Source organism: Ixodes scapularis, unplaced genomic scaffold, assembly GCF_016920785.2.
Source record: "Ixodes scapularis isolate PalLabHiFi unplaced genomic scaffold, ASM1692078v2 PGA_scaffold1__304_contigs__length_218370807, whole genome shotgun sequence".
Lineage (NCBI taxonomy): Eukaryota > Metazoa > Arthropoda > Arachnida > Ixodida > Ixodidae > Ixodes > Ixodes scapularis.
The window spans coordinates 70,782,495-70,799,494 of record NW_024609846.1 but is presented as its reverse complement, the minus strand read 5'-3'; the positions used below and the strand labels follow the sequence as shown (position 1 = coordinate 70,799,494).

At 44.2% G+C, this 17,000-nt stretch overlaps 1 long non-coding RNA gene across 1 annotated transcript; it reads right to left on the bottom strand.

The window, feature by feature from the left end:
* Positions 1–2,068: 2,068 nt before the first annotated feature.
* Positions 2,069–2,663, bottom strand: LOC120850560. The gene is made up of 2 exons (XR_005718171.2): positions 2,439–2,663; positions 2,069–2,172 (listed from the first exon to the last, which is right to left on the bottom strand). It is a non-coding gene; the product is annotated as an uncharacterized LOC120850560 (long non-coding RNA).
* Between the last annotated feature and the right edge of the window lie 14,337 nt (positions 2,664–17,000).

Below are 17,000 nucleotides of genomic sequence, written 5' to 3'. Positions count from 1 at the left end.
TAGAATACTTTCGCGTCGTAGAATGATCCTTTTGTTCGCGCGTCATCGGCCCAGTAGCTGGTACACCTTGTCGTCTTTAACTACACCGCTAAAGTTCCTTACATCGTCGGAACTCACAACAGGCTGGGTCTCGTCGAGTAGAAATTCTACTAAAGCATAAGACATTGTAGAGCCCGGGCAGGATCGACAGGTTGGAGCAAGCGGGCAAACAAAACGAGTCGAGAGCGATCGTTCATGAAAGCTCGGCGAAGCCTCCATGGGCGAAGCGAAGTGCGAAGTGTCGCGTTCGACGCTTCGGCGGCTTTGGCGGGCTTCTGATCAAGGTTGTCGGTCGGTTGCGTGTCACATCTCTAACGTCAGCGGTTTTATGGGCTCACGTCCCGAAATCGTTTTCTCGTGCATAGATTACTTTTCGTATTCATAGATTTGACGAAATAGTGGTATCCGAACGAACTTTACGTCCTTTGACCGTACTTCTGTCTGCACGTCAAAGCTTTCTGACGTACAGTCAGAGACAATCGATGTACAGTCAGAATCACCACCAGGACATCCTGATGGCATTTCGCGGCGGCCGACTGCCACCAGGAAACCATCAGAAAGCCGACAAGCGGGGTCTGACTGGAGTTTGACTGTCGGTCAGAGTAACTTGTTGTCCAATCAGACATGCTTGACGTACAGTCAGACACAGTCAGCGGTCCACTAGAAAACATTGACTGCCAAACAGCGTTACATTGATGGATTTTTCCTTCGGGAAAGAAGGGGTTTCTTTTTTTAATGTTGATTGTGAGCCCTTGATTACCCAAGATTTGGAATATTGTTGACGGTCGCGTCTGAACGGCCCTTGAGCGTGGAGAAGAGAGTGAGCGCATCTCAGACCGGGCAGTTCTTGATCAGCGGTTCACAAGAGGAAAAAAGAAAAAACTAATTTTAAACGCGTATTTAGTTCTGGGAGCTTGGGCTCTGATATTTAATATACAAATAAAAGCCTTGGCGAACATAAATTCCCTGTCTGTGTCCCTTTAATGTTCAATGGAGTAAACTAAACTTCAGGGCGATAGAAGAATTTAGTTGTGAATCACTTTTAATCGGCACATCAAGCACACGTGATTACCAAAAAACGAAACGCGTGGGTTATTTTTTTTTTAAATTTTAATAACACTGCGTGTCCCTTCATCGCAAAAAAAAAACAACTTTAACTCAGGTGCGATTTATCTAAGCACAATTTAGAAGGACTATTTTGTGTTCTGGAAAATTCGCATAGCCTCCATCGGGCTAGATGTATAGGTCCAAGAATCTCCTTACTGACTGCAAATCCAATCTCTTTAAGTTTACTACCTGAAGTAGATATTGCATCTTTGTGCCCGGAAGGGCACAATGTCTCTAGGATTGCCTCTTTTTTTTCCTTTGCTTAAAAACCACGGATATGTTGTGTTTTATCAATGCTATCAGGGTTTATCTGCATGTTTAGATTAAATTCACGCAGATCGACGACGAGTGACTCACATTCTGCCAATGAAGGTTTCGCTTCTCCTTTGATCAAAAGTTATACTAAGCTTGCCAGTCGTGACCAGGTCTCGCTTCCGATCAAGTGTTATTTTAGGAGCGCGCGTTCAGCGCGCGCTGCTTGCAGCTTGAATTCTACCATTTGCGTTTGAAGTTGGTCTGACCGAGGATTGGGCAAAGGTTTCAGAACCAAACACTTTAGTTTTCAACTGACTGGTTAATTGTTGTTGATCGCTGAGTAGAACCTGTGATTGTGGTACTTCACGTACTCTTACATGGAGAACATGTCTAGCAAAGCAATTAGTTTTTATCCTGCCACATTTTGTTTTGCCTCATCTTGCAGTATTATACTCCTATTTTTTTAGGTGTAAGCTCTAATACATTACAATTAAAGTACAATAATTAAAAGCATCAGCTTTTTTAGCAGGTGGTAACTCTATACGATTCCCTAATTTTCGGTTCAGAAAAATGACAAGGACAAAAAGATTCACTCCGTAGTGTAGTTGCGCGCACGACATTGTAATATCGTTTTACAATAAATTTGTGCAATTAGCAAGACACGAAGTAAATGAATAAGAGTGTTATGTTTATTTCAGTCCAACGTCAGTGCAGGTGGCGTTGAGAGCAGGCCCAGAGGATCCTGATTCGGTGTTGTCAGATGTCTGGACTCTGCGAAAGAAATCATAATGTTTTACATTGTTATATTAAGAGACGGTATGCTCTAGAGAAATTAAGCTACTCGCTCTATGGCGTTTCGTTATTGTCACCCTCAATGAGATTATTAGTAAAACAGAATAACATATAGTGCCAGCTAGAAAGCTCGCATCGTATTCACTCTTTCAAGAGTTAAAACAAAATACCGATAACGAAACATTTTATTGTATACTCACAATTCTAGTACAATTTACATAATAAAATATTTACTGAGTACTCACACTTCTAGTAGAAACGACCGTAGCCAAGATGGCCGAGTCCATAACCGTAGCCAAGTCCATAGCCGGAAAGACCATAGCCGTAGCCAAGGCGGTGGCCATAACCGAGACCATAGCCGTAGCCAAGTCCATGACCGTAGCCGAGGGTAGAAACAACTGGAGTGCGGTGGACGGTGGAGTAGTAAGAGGACAAGGGAGCAGCCACGGGGTAGCCGCCGTATCCGAGGTAGCCAGCGAAGGCACAGGTGGCCAGAGCCAGGACGAGAACGCAACGGAACTGCGCAGAAATAGGTGGCAGAAACAGTAGTTATTTTTAATATACAATATTAGCCTGGAGCAATGACAACGGCGGAGTTGCCAACTTAGTTCGGATGCAAACTAGAATATTTGGGAGGCATAACCTTTCCCGGACTAAGATATTGTTCATGACATGCTTCCTGGTGCTGCATATTCTTTTTTTTATTTTTTGGGTTATGATTTAGTGAATCAAAATTTATTTCGCGGCTAATGTTTTAGTATATAATTCTTAACGATCTACATCTTAGCTAAAATGTGGTTAACGAGTGCATAATTGTGTCGTACAGAGACAAATATTTTGGTCTACACTCTAATAAAGCCATTGCGTCCACTTTCCCGCAAAACACTCGGAGAGTCAAACACCGCAGCCTAAGGAGGCAGCTCAGCGACGATGCGGAAACATACTTCTAGATCGCCTGAGTTGTGACACTAAGCAATGCAAGCATTACGCTTAGCATTGCTTGATGTAACACTCAGAGTGCATTTTTTTGGTCTAAACATATGTTTCGGCATCGTCATTCGCTTAGGTGCTTCCGCGATTTGCAGTGATTGGCTCTCCAAGTATTATGCGGGAAAGTAGACGCACGTTCTTTTTGTGTGAGTTTTCGTAGAGTGAAGAGGGAAAACATAAGACAAGATACATCACTCGTATATGAGTTTGCGTAATCTTCACAACCATAAATTGTATTTCCAAGGCGTAGGATTAATTCTTTGAGGCTCCTCAGTCAGCTACGATGACAACCAGAATGAGGGATTGGAGCTGGTATCTGAGTACTATGATATTGTGCAACTTGCATTCGAGGTTCGCATTTGGCAGAAACAGGAGATCGAACTAAAGGCTACATGATTATCGAAAATATATAATCCAAAAAGGTACCCTACTACATCGCGTACTCGTTTTGGTGGCAAAATTTGCAAACTTTAGAACCTTGGGCTCTTAAAGGACATTATTTGGTTATCAGTTGTAGATTTGACCTAATAAGCTATTTAAATATTTATATGGGTGAATTTATTCAAAAATAATAAAGATATTATTACTATTATTATTATTACTTGATGGGTCTTAATATAAAACAAACTCTTACCATGGTGGAATGTATTAGTCTTGAAGGGGAAGCTCGGACTGATGAAGTGTGCTCGTTTACTCCTCTATATATACACTGTTTTTCATGGCCACGTTTTTCTTAAGTGCCATTGAACTAACATCTGAGTACATTAAAGCTTGGCATTCTTGAATTAACAAAATAAAACAATTTCATTTTACAGCATGGTTGATAAAATCATCAGGTGCTATTGATTTATGTTGACTGAGATTTTGCTTCGGATTACCCTGACGTATGTTCATTAACAGGTTCTGCATATACTATGCCGATGGTCTTATTTGTCTTTTTTTTTAGTGAAAATGTGACTTACATCTTAAGGAGACTTCTTCAGCATTTAGCTATTTTTTACCCAAATCAGATGCCTGTCACGTTTTGAGGAGTATACGTTTTCGAAGAATTACAATTTGCCGTAAATTACAAGTTTCCTGGTCGATAACATTATATTTCATACTTGTTTGAGATAAGGCAACAGTGCGGGAAATTTTGAAACATATCTTGGAACAGCAAACTCTTTTTGATTTTTAAGTAATATCAGCGCCACTTACAATTTGCTTTGTTCAGAACGATTGACGCAGAAATTTAAGTAATGCAGTCGAACATATATCACCATAATTTCAATAAGCAGACCGTACTTTAAATGATAAATGATGTCTTTCTACAATCACAATAATATATTTGTATATTCGTTTAGAATACCTAGCCCACCGAAATATTTGTTTCTACTTTCTTTAAAAATGTTCAATATAGCTTGGCCATTTTCTGAGCAGCAGCATCTTGGTGTCTGAGTTTCTTTCAACGTATATGAGTTAAAGAGCCGTCATACTATCATTGTACCTATTCATAAGTTGGCAGTGTCTCTGTAAAACGTTAATAAAATAATCGTTCAGTGATCAAAAATGTATTTCGTACTAGTTTCTTTTCTCGCACTGAAGGGTCTTAAGCCGTCAAGTATAATATAATGGGCTGGGTGGTATTTCTGTACATACAAAATTTACGCAATACCTGTTTTATGACTATAATTCCTCCCCATTTTGTAATATACATATTAACCTGCCCATGAATATGTTCACTTTTATACGCTTATACAAGTGAGTTATACGCCCATGTGACATAAAATAGGGCACACAATTCGGATAATAAGAAAATGCTCTAATAACTTTTAGTTTATCACAATAAATACATGATCCAATAAGGAATTTGCACACCGTCTAAAATAAAAATGAAAGTTGTTGATTGAAAAAAAAAATTGGGGCTCATGGAAAGAGTGGTGGTGCGGTGAAGGCACCCCTCGTGCATTTGGCACGAAACTGGGAGAGCGAAAACGTGTACCGCAAGCTTCACGCTTGTTGCACGAGTGTTAAATCTTACGTGAACCACCGCCATTCCCACGTGCTTCAAATCTCTTTCAAATTAAACATTTTAGTGGTTTTCGATGAGATTCTGCATTTTTCTTATTCGGACTTTATTTTGATTCAACAAAATATAAAGGTCATTCAAAAACTTTAGTTAATCATCCAAATTATCATGACGGCTAGCCACATATATGATGCCCCACTGTCCACACGAAATCGCCTGTTTAGACGGCGTTAGTAAAGCTGTAAAATTGTTTTTTTTAGGGAACCTGTACGTGAAAAAGGAATCGCCGCATATAAAAGGAAATAGCAAAATTATCAGATCGCTAGATTATTTTTTCCAAACAATATTGCTAATTGTTGATTGTCCGTATTATCGGCCTAACGCTCTTCTGGAAAACAGATCGACATTTCGACATTACCAACACGCAGTGCCATAAACCTAAAGGTCAATCACCTTTGCATCGTCACCCGTCATGGTATACCTAAGACCGGCCGCTCTACCGGCCCTTCCTGCATGTGTCCTGTCGCCAAGTAGCAGCCTGATTGTCAAACCACCAACGCAGTCGCCACTAACTCAGAGTCACTACATTTTGGTGCGTCAGCTACCACTACATTACGCTGCGGCAGCGGCTACTATCTTTTGATGCCTCTACCCATCCTGTTCTTCCGACTGTTTAACTCTTTCCTGGGCAGAAAAGAGCCCCTGCGGCTTTTCACGACGTTGTTTCACTCATGCCCGTTCAGTTTTTTTAGGGCAGTATGTAAGCTTCTGAGGTTCTTTGTAGTCTTCCAACGCTTGTGTTCTTTCAGTCCTTTCAGGACAGTGAATAAGTCCTTGAGGTTCTTCACAATGTTCCAACGTTCGCGATCGTTCAGTTTACCGGTCTGCACTGCAAGACGTGGGCTTTTAAACCTTCTGCCCTTTTCCCCCTGTCCGGTCGCTCTGCTGTAGCCAGTTTTGGACTTCACGAAATTTCTTTGCATTGAGACGTGACCTTTCAAACCTTCTGATCTTTTCCCCTTGGCCGGTCGCTCTGCTGTACCCGATGTTGTACTTTACAAAATTTCATTACAGTGGGACGTGCTGCCCTATACTCCGTTGACACCTAAGGTGAGACTGCAGTGGGATCTATGTGCCTGCCAAACAAATCAGCCGCCTTCGTTTCAACTCCTGACCCAGTCCTCGGTAAGCGGGCATGAGCAGGAGCATTATTACGTAACAAAAGAGGGACGTATGACTGGTCCATAGAGGACGTAGCTTTTACCGCAGTCTCAGCTTAGGGATGAATGAAATAAAGGCGGCGCGCAAGATGGCCACCCAGCTCCGGCCTTCCAAGAAGGTGCGTTTACTCGAAACGCACCTTCTTACTGTTTGCTCGAAACCCTATGCCGAAAACCCATTGTGCACCAGCACGCGCTCCTTACGAAGCTTCATTGACGGCTGCCCGTACGCGGAGGAGCCTGCATCTTCTGCAGTGTGGTCTCCGCCGGTGCTTCTATGTGCTTTGTGTCTGAGTGGACCACGATCAGTATTATGTAACTCTCCAGCTGTACGACATAATATAAGCCGAGTTCAGCGTTGCTTGGTATCCGACCAGCTGACCCGAAACTACACCGGAGGTGTAGCGCAGAAAGACGTTTTCCGGTTTAAAAAACAAACAAATCTTTATCACCACAATTAATTAAAAAAAAGGAGCTGCTAAAAATCCATCCTCCTGCCGCCGTGATCCCAACCAGTCTCGACGTTCGGGCAGAGCTCGTGATCTGTGTCTGGTACGCGCCACACGTGCGTCGCGGGGCGTTGTACCACTGTCACGCGTCTTGGCATGGCAGACATTCCTATAGTTATCGCTTGTCCGCTACAGAGGCGTTTAGCAGGACTGGGCACATGTTTGCACCTTCTTACATGGTCTTAAATGTCTTTGTCAACGCCGGGGTATCAGAAGATAATGTTCGCCAAGTTCTTCAAGACTGACCTGCCTCGATAGGTGTCGTGGAGCATAGCCTCCTGTATACTTATAACGCCTGCTCAATTGCAGGTTGCCAGCTATTACCACAAGGGTGCGTCGCTGTCCTATGCAAGGAAGAAAGCGTGAACGACGAGAATAAGCCTCTCTCGTGCGTTGTATTCTTGGTGCTGTTTTTGGCACTTGTCGTTGTACATGGCAGGGCTGTCATTTCACGAGACTCCAAGCACCATCCGGGATCATAGAAAGTGACTGAAGCTTATTTCGAGGAAACACTGCGTCCCAAATTCTACCTCCTATATACGAAATAGTGTGCGGTAGGCACCTTTTTTTGACGGACATTAAGGAAAACCTGTCTGGTCTCCCTTCGTGCATTCTGCTGAAGCTCCACTCGAAGCCCAGCTTGGATTGAGCGCCTTTGGTGTCAAAGGTGGATGAGCCCATGTACCCTTAAAGGGCCTGTTTGGTGCTGCCTGACTGGCTCTCGCTGCTAACCTACCCACATCTTTCTCGCACTGCTCCAGGTATAGAGTGACAGGCGCCTGCTAACAGGCACAGTGCATCATTACGAGACGTGAGCCTCGGTACAGCTAAAACTAACCGCACTGCTCACGTGACTTCGAAGCGGTTGTTACCCCAAAGAACCCTGGCCGTTGCAATTCCTCTTGACCTCCTGAACTTTGCAACCAAACCAATTCTGCAGCAAACCCAAAGCATGCACTAACTTTCAGCATTTTAGCACCGCTTCTCGGCATCATTGTCGTTGTTGCAATGCTGTTTGTTTGAAGTTGAGATGGTGATTTCGGGCAACATCTTCCTTCTCACTCACGGTGCTTGCAGTAGTTTGGTAGAATATGAGAGCATTGAAACTGCATAGAGCTGACACTGCTGTGAAATGACCAAAATACGCGGTTGCAATTTCTGCTTGCGACAGCCAGCTCACCACAGTGCGACATTGGCACGTGCATTGTCAAATTGTCGTAGGACGCCAGCTACGCTTAATGTGGAAACCATCGAACAATGCCTGTCTTCTTCGTGCATGTGTTTCACATTTACTTTGCCAAATAATGCAATGAAAATAGCTTTTGTTGGAGGCTATCGAGTTTGCAGGTTACGACCACCTGAGCATTCAGCTAATTGGTGATTTCACTTGGCTACTCGTTTCAGTGGAATGTCTAAACTGATTGTGTTGTCCATAATCTATTTCTTGGTTGGTTTGTTCGAAAGCAACTCAGTCGGTCCACCTAAGGAAGAATCAAGAAAATGCTTTGCTAAGGCTGCACTAGCCTTGACAGTCCTTTTCTTGAGCCTGAGATAAGACCACCTGATTTCATTTTGAGCAAGCCAGCGCACTGCAGTGGAGAAAAGACCCAGATTTAGCATTAAGTTATAGGTTTCACATGAGCACATTCCAATTGTAGCTGAAAAAGAGGTGTCACTTAATTAGAAAAGCAAGTGAAACAAAAACATTATTAGGTATTTCGGTTAAGAAAGCTGTGTATACTTTAGCTCAGCTTTCAGTATTTTGGGCACATTTTACTTTGTAGATTTGAGTTCATCTATAATAACTATTAGTTCACTTGGAGCACGTAAAATATATTGGACGGGACAGACAACTGCACTTGGGCATCCATCATATGTCTGAGCTGGGCCTTCATTTTTTTTTCAGTTGAAGTGTATCTCTCAATTGGCTCGATTAGTATCTACTTCATGTACTGAATGTATTTTTACAAGTTTGCGTTGCCGCAGGAGACTTGTGCGCTTCGGGGTGTTTGGGGAGTGGCGTCACCAATCATGATGAGCCCCGAGCCCATCGGGGGATCAGACTCCCTGCATGCCTGGCTGTACTAGGTATCCCGTGTCTGATGAAACTAGGGTGTTGGCTGTTGAGCCAAGCCCCGGCTAGGTTTCCTTCAAGTGCCCCCCCCCCCCCCCCCGGGTTAGGCAACATACGACCCCAGCCTGCGCTCCTAACAGACAGATGTCCTGCGTTGGCTCGCCCAGGACAATTCGGTCAGTCGTTTTGCTTTATCTCTCCTTTCTTCTGACCTCCTCCATTCATGTTTTCAACCTCTCATCTTTCAGGTGTAACAGAATTCTTTGAAAGTGAAGAGGAATTATACATCCCATGGGTGTTGAAAACCACCAGGGGGTGACATGACGACACCAAATACTTTACTCTGAAAATATCTCACTCCACGAAAATTCAATGGCCCAGGCATGAGTAAGGCTTTGCTTGGTGAGAACGAACGGATGCGCAGCAGCCTCAGGGTTTTTTTCTTTCAAAAGACCGATCTCACCAGCCAGTTTCGTTAAGCCCCCGCTGCCGCAATGCATCAAAGGAGCTTTAGTCTTTCTGCATGTGGGAGAACCCCCCTGAAGCTTTGCGCGTGACGAGACAACACGAGCCGTCTCGTGCACTGTCGCCTGCCTTCTGTGAACTAAAGTTTTGGCGGCGTCCGGCATGCGGGGAACGCTTATTCAGATCTATCTATAGGGACAATTGATGGCAACAATAGATTACCGTTGCCATCTATGTTCGCGGACACTTGGAGTACTAGTTGAGACAGCTGTCTCTACTATCTCGGCAAACCCGGTATATCGGTGTTCCCACGACAGCCTGCCGTGGGCACACCGATATACTGTCAACTGGCATGCTTGCAGCCAGGCTAGCAATGGCCATGGTGAGGTGACTCGCATCCCAAATGTCCCAAGATGCCTCTGTCACATTTCAATCATTGCGTTTGATGTGCTTGCAGAATGGGACATTCACAATAAAGAATATAGCAGTACATTAAAGATAGATATCAAACATATTTTTTTATGAATCTGTATATACTTGTATTTTAATTTCATTATCACTGCAGGGTCAGAATGTTAATTGAAACAAATTTTGATTGTTTTATTTGTTCTCGTTTTTTTAATTTAAGGTTCCAGGCGGTATCAACAAAAGACGTAGGCATAGATGCATGTTATCACTCAAAAGTTCGGGTTCATAGAGCATAAAGAAATAATTGTGTTTTTGGCGGTGATCATACCAAAAATGTCATGTTGTTATTTCAGTGATTGCAGCTCGTGAACTCGAGAGACTGGAATTGGAGCTATTGCTACTTCAAGATTTAAAGAGATTTCAGCTGCTCGTCAGATCCTGGCCAGGCGGTGGAATGGATCCTCAATCCTTTGGCGTGGTTGTTGGTTTAGACCGTGAAACATTCAAATTTGTGTTTGCCTTGCCATGTCAAAATGTTCAAAAAAATTTTCGTGCGAATCCAGCGTAAAACATCTCAGCATGCTACATTGTTACAGGTTGGTCACCTTTTTTTTCTTTTTTTTTATAGTGATTAAGAAATGGTATTAGCAACACCGGAGTCCACGGCCGAGCACAACACCTCTCGCTGCAAGGACAAGCAGAAAGACGCGAAAGAAGGCTAGCAGACAAGGCCCATCATGTAATCGATGCACCACCCCGACAGCTCACAAGTCCACGTATTATATGCAATAAACCAGTTGTCGTCGTTAACTTTTCTCGCCCACGACGTGCCGGCAACGCTGGGATCCAGTGTTGCCCATGCCGAACACGAAGGCTATATAAATATGATAGGAGACGAGTGAACATTGCAGTATGCGATTTTGCTATTTGTATTACAGCCACCGACAGCTCGTAAGCTACCCTTGAATAGACACTTTTCATAAGTGTGCACCGTCTATACTCTGTTTACCCTTAAGCTGAGACTACAGTGCCTGCCGGACCAATCAGCCGCCTCCCTTTTATCACCCAGTGATGTGATTGCTGCGCCAATTGCGCCAAATATATCAGGTGCAGACCTCGCTACCGGACCAGATTGTTAGGGTAGGCTAGTGCGGGTTTTATGGTTTTTCGATAATCGCCTGAAATAACGTACTATCAGATTTTATTTCGCACCAAGCACTGACAGTAGTTGGAAAATTCGCAATAGGTCTCGTGGTCGGTTCTGGTGGGTCAGTATACTTTGTTGAGTGCGCTTCTCAGCCTATAGGGGTGTAATGCATTGAAGCGACAATTGTGAACCAGGCGTCGAGATGTTGCGTTTCTAGCTTGGCCGCAGCACACCCGCGTGCTAAGGGAAAGGTACTCCTCCAGAACGAGATGTGGTGCAAGATGGTATATATCGAATTTTTTGTAGGTTTATTTTTATGCTTTGTTTTTGTCTGATTTAAGAGTTGCAGTTTTGTCACAACCCCCCCTAGAACTTGAAGGTCAGATAAATCTAGGTACTCAAAATATTTGTTTTTTAACAATTCTTCAGTGGGATTTCGTACCTAAAATAATCATTCACGGCAGTTCGCACTGTCCTTCATCAGCCGTCTGGTTACCGTGTCTGGTACTTCACTTCCATATGCACCTAAACAGCTAGTGTTTGTTCTCCTCGTAATATTTACCGTCTCGCCTCCTCACATTTCCAGTGATGTAAATGAAAATGACATGTGGGGTTATGCTCCAAAAGCTCTTTTTGCTTCTACAAAATGAACTTTTGGCTGCTCCAATAGCTTCTCCAAAGGGACTACGACCAATCACATCACTGCTCTTATCACCTGACCCCGCTCGTTGCGTGTGGGTATGGGCATGGGCGGGAGCGTGATGACGTAGCGAAAAAGATATGTATAACTTGTTTCACGAGGACGTATCTTCCACCGGAGTGTCATATAAGAGCTAGTTAAAGGAGTATGGTAGTTGCAGTACCAATTGTCGAAGTCCGCCATTATTTGGGCACTCACTCTGGCCGAGGTTGTTTGATGTTACAGAGAAAACTGCTTCATCTAAATAAACCTGATGCGAAATTTCTTGTTAGTCTGACAACACTGAGAGCGTCGGTATTTTAATATTAGCAAGCGTTGTCGTACTGAAGCACAGTGGAGGTATTGAATCAACTGTACGGGTAGTGTGCGATGGTGGGGCATCTGTGTTTTTCGCCTTCCGACCATGGCACGTGGATGAACAGTTTAAACAGGTTACCGCAACTGCCTGACGAAACTTTTGGAGTTCTATGCACACATGACGACAACCTGCAGTGTGTAAGCTTTTGCAGTGAAGGCGTAGGATTTGCTCCACTCCTACGACGAGGTTGTTGCCAGCGTGCAGAGGCCTCTTAGAATTTCATCAGACAGTTGCGGTTTCTTGTTTAAACTGTTCGTTGACATTTCATGGTCAGAAGGCGGAAAACACAGTTGCTGCGGTATCGCACACTGAACGTACGGCTCTCTCGATGCCTCCACCGTGCTTTTGTACCGACGACGCTTGCCAACATTACAATGGCGATGCTTTCAGTGTTGTCAGATTACCAAGCAATTTTGCATAAGGTCTATAGTGCCTATTTGGCTGGTTGCCATATCTTCTTTTAAACATGGCTTATATCGAAAGGCTTTGGCACAGTGAATCATACCAAGGTGGATGCAAAAGTAACCGGAATGAATTTTTGAAAGACGGGCCGGGCCGCTTGTAGTACTAGCTCTCTCAGCTAGCAGCGCTTAGCAGCACCCGTTCCGAGTGAGTTTGCCGACTGGCATTGTCTGCTATAAAATTTTTTCCAAGCGCTTCAAAATAGTTTTGTGTTTTATTTGCAATGTCTGATATCAAGGAACAGCATCCGGCCATGAAATTTTGTTTTTGGAAAAACTGCCGAAAACTCTTGTAATGTTTCCGAGAGCTTACACAGAAGATGCTAATAAGAAATCTGAAGTCTGTGAGTTCTTTTCTCGCTTTAGGCCAGTGAAATATTGATCGACGAACACCCTCGTTCAGGGCGACCTGCAACCTCCTCAACTGATGAAAATATCGAAAAATGTGGGTATTGTTCACTCCAAGTTTGCTCGTATTAGGGAATCTGTTAATCAGATGTTTCACCTGGGAATTTTGTGACACTTGGGAAACCTCGGAAAGCCACATACCCCGATGTGAGGGAAAGGAGGAATGATAGTCTCATCAGAAGAATTCCCCAGCAGACGCTGCCCTGTCATTGCAACAATTGTTTAGCAAAAATGGCATGACACCGCTTCTCCACCTTTCGTATTCTCTAGACCTCGCTCGCCCCGTGTGGCATTTTTTTTTTTCTCCTATGAAAAGTCTTGAAAGGAAATCGTTTTGTGAATGTGTAAGGTCCTTCAAGTAATGCATTGCGAAAAAACGAAGAATGATTTTGAAGCGCTTGGGGAAACGATTTACGACATGCCGCTAGATCCTTAGCAGGCGACACCGGTCGACAAACTGACTCGGGAAGGATGCCGCTTAGCGCTGCTTGAGGCGGATGCTGGTACTACGAACGCCTGGCATCCTGAAATTCATTCCAGTTACTTTTGGGTACTCCGTATATTATTTTTTAATGTTGAAACTTTGGTTCTATGGCCCAGTATCTTGTTTGGTGTAAATCGTATCCCTCGTTGTGTTATACATATTTTCATATATTTTTTTAGAATGGTGAAATGACTGTGGTGTTGCATATTTTGATTATTTAATATGTTTTTAATGCATACATCACATTGTTTTTTGGTTAAACGTTTCCTGTTTTCATGGAAGTTTATTGGTTTGTTTCATATTCAAAGGTGCCAGCCAATGAGGAGGGTCAAAGTGAAATTTGGGGGTTTTACGTGCAAAACCTACGACAGAATGACAAGGGTGAAAGGTTGCTTCTAGCTTCAGAAAGTATACCCTACTGAAAAAACCCATATGAAGTTATACCGGATCATACCGGTCCGGTATATTTAGACCGGAGGCCCGATAGCATTATAGCGGCGGCCCGGAGTAGCTTTACCGGGACCGGTGTCCGTTCTCCGGAGTCCCGGTGACGCCATAGCGGCGGCCCGGAGCGCTTTACCGGGACCGGTTTACTTAGCCCGGAGCCCCGGTAGCCTCATAGCGGTTGCCTTAACTGGTGTACCGGACTGTGGCTCCGGTCATAGCGGCGGCCCGGAGTAGCTTTACCGGGACCGGTGTACGTTGTCCAGAGTCCCGGTGACGCCATAGCGACGGCCCGGAGTGTTTTACCGGGACCGGTTTACTTAGTCTGGAGCCCGGTAGCTTCATAGCGGTTGCCCTAACTGGTGTATTGGACTGTGGCTCCGGTCATACCGGGCATTACCGGAACTCCAGGAAAGCAAAGCGGTCGCCCGGTGCGCTAAGCCGGTGAACCGGATAGTCATGGCGGTCACCCGGTAACTCTACTGATAAGCGGGAAAGCTGTGGCCGTTTATCAGTTCGTGATACCGCGGCGAAGAACTGAAGCGAAAAGGCCGGCGACTCGCGAAAAACGGAAATGTTTTAATACACCTGGTTTCTACAAATTTAAAGCAAATTAGGGACAATGAAATAAAAATATCTACATAAAAGTGGAGCACGCATTAAGGATGTCTGCAATTGTAGTCTGTATAAAACAAAAAGATATATATCAGAAGTACAAAAAAGGGAATTTCACCGATCTTTATAAAGAGACACAGAAAAGGTATTTATTGTCGAAATTTTTACTCACCCATCTATTGTTCAATCTGCCCCCACAAGATATTTGTAGCATCAAATCTCCTTTATTTTTAATGCTGCTCAAGAATAAGATACTCAGGTTTGCTGCCAGCTTTCCAGTCATGTCGTTACGCACGAGGTTGTTTTAAGGTTGTAGAGCAGGTGTCGCCAAACTTACACTGTCCAAGAGCCGCAATCAAAATTGTCAATTTTTCGAGAGCAGCACTGGGAAGGGGGGGGGGGGGGGGGTGACAGGAGGGAATATTGTTCTCTTGGCCTTTGCAATAACTGATTGTTTAGAAAACATACAGGAACTATGTTTCAGGGAGCTTTGGTTTCCTATCTGATCAATGTCTACCTTCATTTTCTGTTAAGTAGAGGGGAATTTCACACAAGTTGCCACACAAAATTGATGCTGCCTCAACCTAGCAGGTGGGAAGGCAGCAAAGTAGCGAATTTTAAAATCGAGATGATGTTTTCATCTAATTTGTTCCCTTCTGAACAGATCTTACTTAGAAAAGCTGATCAACATTGTATTTCATGTCATGTTTGCCGCCTGTTTCTTATTGTAATGTTTTCATCAACAAGCTTAGTGTTTCGTCCCAACTATTTTAATTTGGGAGTCCTCAGATTACGAGATCACTTGGCCAATGAAGAGCCGCATGCGGCGAGCCGAAGATTGGCCACCCCTGTCGTAGAGCATCTAAAGCACATATTCGTAATAGAATTAATCTTTGCAATGCGACTTTCATGACCAATCTGGACACAGAAAAGACGGTACTGATTTCAAGAAACTTTGAGTGAGTATAGTCACGACAATCTTGACTGCAGCAGCACTACGACATCACAGGTCTCTGTTTTGTTTGCCTCAGAGCAACGTTACTAAAACACTCAGTTGGGAAACTCGCAGTCGAAACCTGGGCCGCTTGCGTCCACCGAGACCAAGCTAAATGCGAGAACAGCGCCACCCATTATCATTTGTCTGTACTGTGGTCACTCTGAGGTTTTTGAAAGCCTGTTTTTGCGTAAAAACAAACGAAAAAGACTCTTTTTGTATGAAATTTATTGGAGTTTAGTACCAAATGATGGGCGCGTGATGTTTTTATCATCTTTAGTTCGCAAGGTTTTGCGGAACAATTAATATTGTTTTTATAAAACCATGCCTCAGCCGGCCTTTCAGGTAGCGCGTCCCGACCTAGGTGCATTTTAACTTCAGTAGTTCGACGCGGCGCGTCCGCCGGGGGGTCGGGGGTGACCCCTGTCTAAGCCAAAAATAGAAGTCACGCGCAGTTTCTCGAGTGGCCGCTGCGGGAGAAACGGCGTTGTGTTCGTCATTAGCTCGATGCTCGGAGACAAGTTGGGGCCATATGTTTAGGGCTGTGTAACCCAAACAAGTGTAACCCAAACACTGTCACAGCACTCATACCCAATCTCGCTGTGAGGATGGTATGAAAGTGATCTGGGGGCCTTGCCTATCTAGGTGGTACTGTCTCGGGATGCTAACCTTTTGTGAACAGGAATTGCATGGCACCCGTATCTGCTGGTTTACGTAGGTCGACCTGTGTCTATAGTCGGGTTGACCTGTGTCTACAGTCAGGTCGACCCGTGTCGTAGGTCGGGTTGACCCGTGTCTACAGTCATGTCAACCCATGTCTACAGTCAGGTCGACCAGTGTCTACGGTCAGGTCAACCCGTGTCTACGGTCGGGTCGACCCGTGTCTACGGTCGGGTCGACCCGCGTCTACGGTCGGGTCGACCCGTGTCTACGGTCGGGTCGACCCGTGTCTACGGTCGGGTCGACCCGCGTCTACGGTCGGGTCGACCCGCGTCTACGGTCGGGTCGACCCGCGTCTACGGTCGGGTCGACCCGCGTCTACGGTCGGGTCGACCCGTGTCTACGGTCGGGTCGACCCGTGTCTACGGTCGGGTCGACCCGTGTCTACGGTCGGGTCAACCCAACCACAAACAGCATGGTTCAGTCGGGTCGACCCGACCCGACTGAATACGGGACCTGTATGTCCATAACACCATATGACCCAAACGGGTAGGACCCGTACTAAAAGTATACGGTTTTTTTCAGCAGGGTAATTACTATAATTATTATAGTTTGATAGACGAGTGCCGGAAAAAGACTTCTTTTCGTATTTCCATTGCAAGAATGATTAAAGGCACCTACAAGGTTGTTTCAAAATGTTTAATTATATTTAAAGGAAAACATTTTCAGTATAGTAATGTATATCGGAATTGTGAAATAAAAGAATACAAACAATTGCACCTGAACACTTTGTCTTTATTATAAAAACTTTATATATATATATATATATATATATATATAAAACTGAGAAGAAAAAAACCCT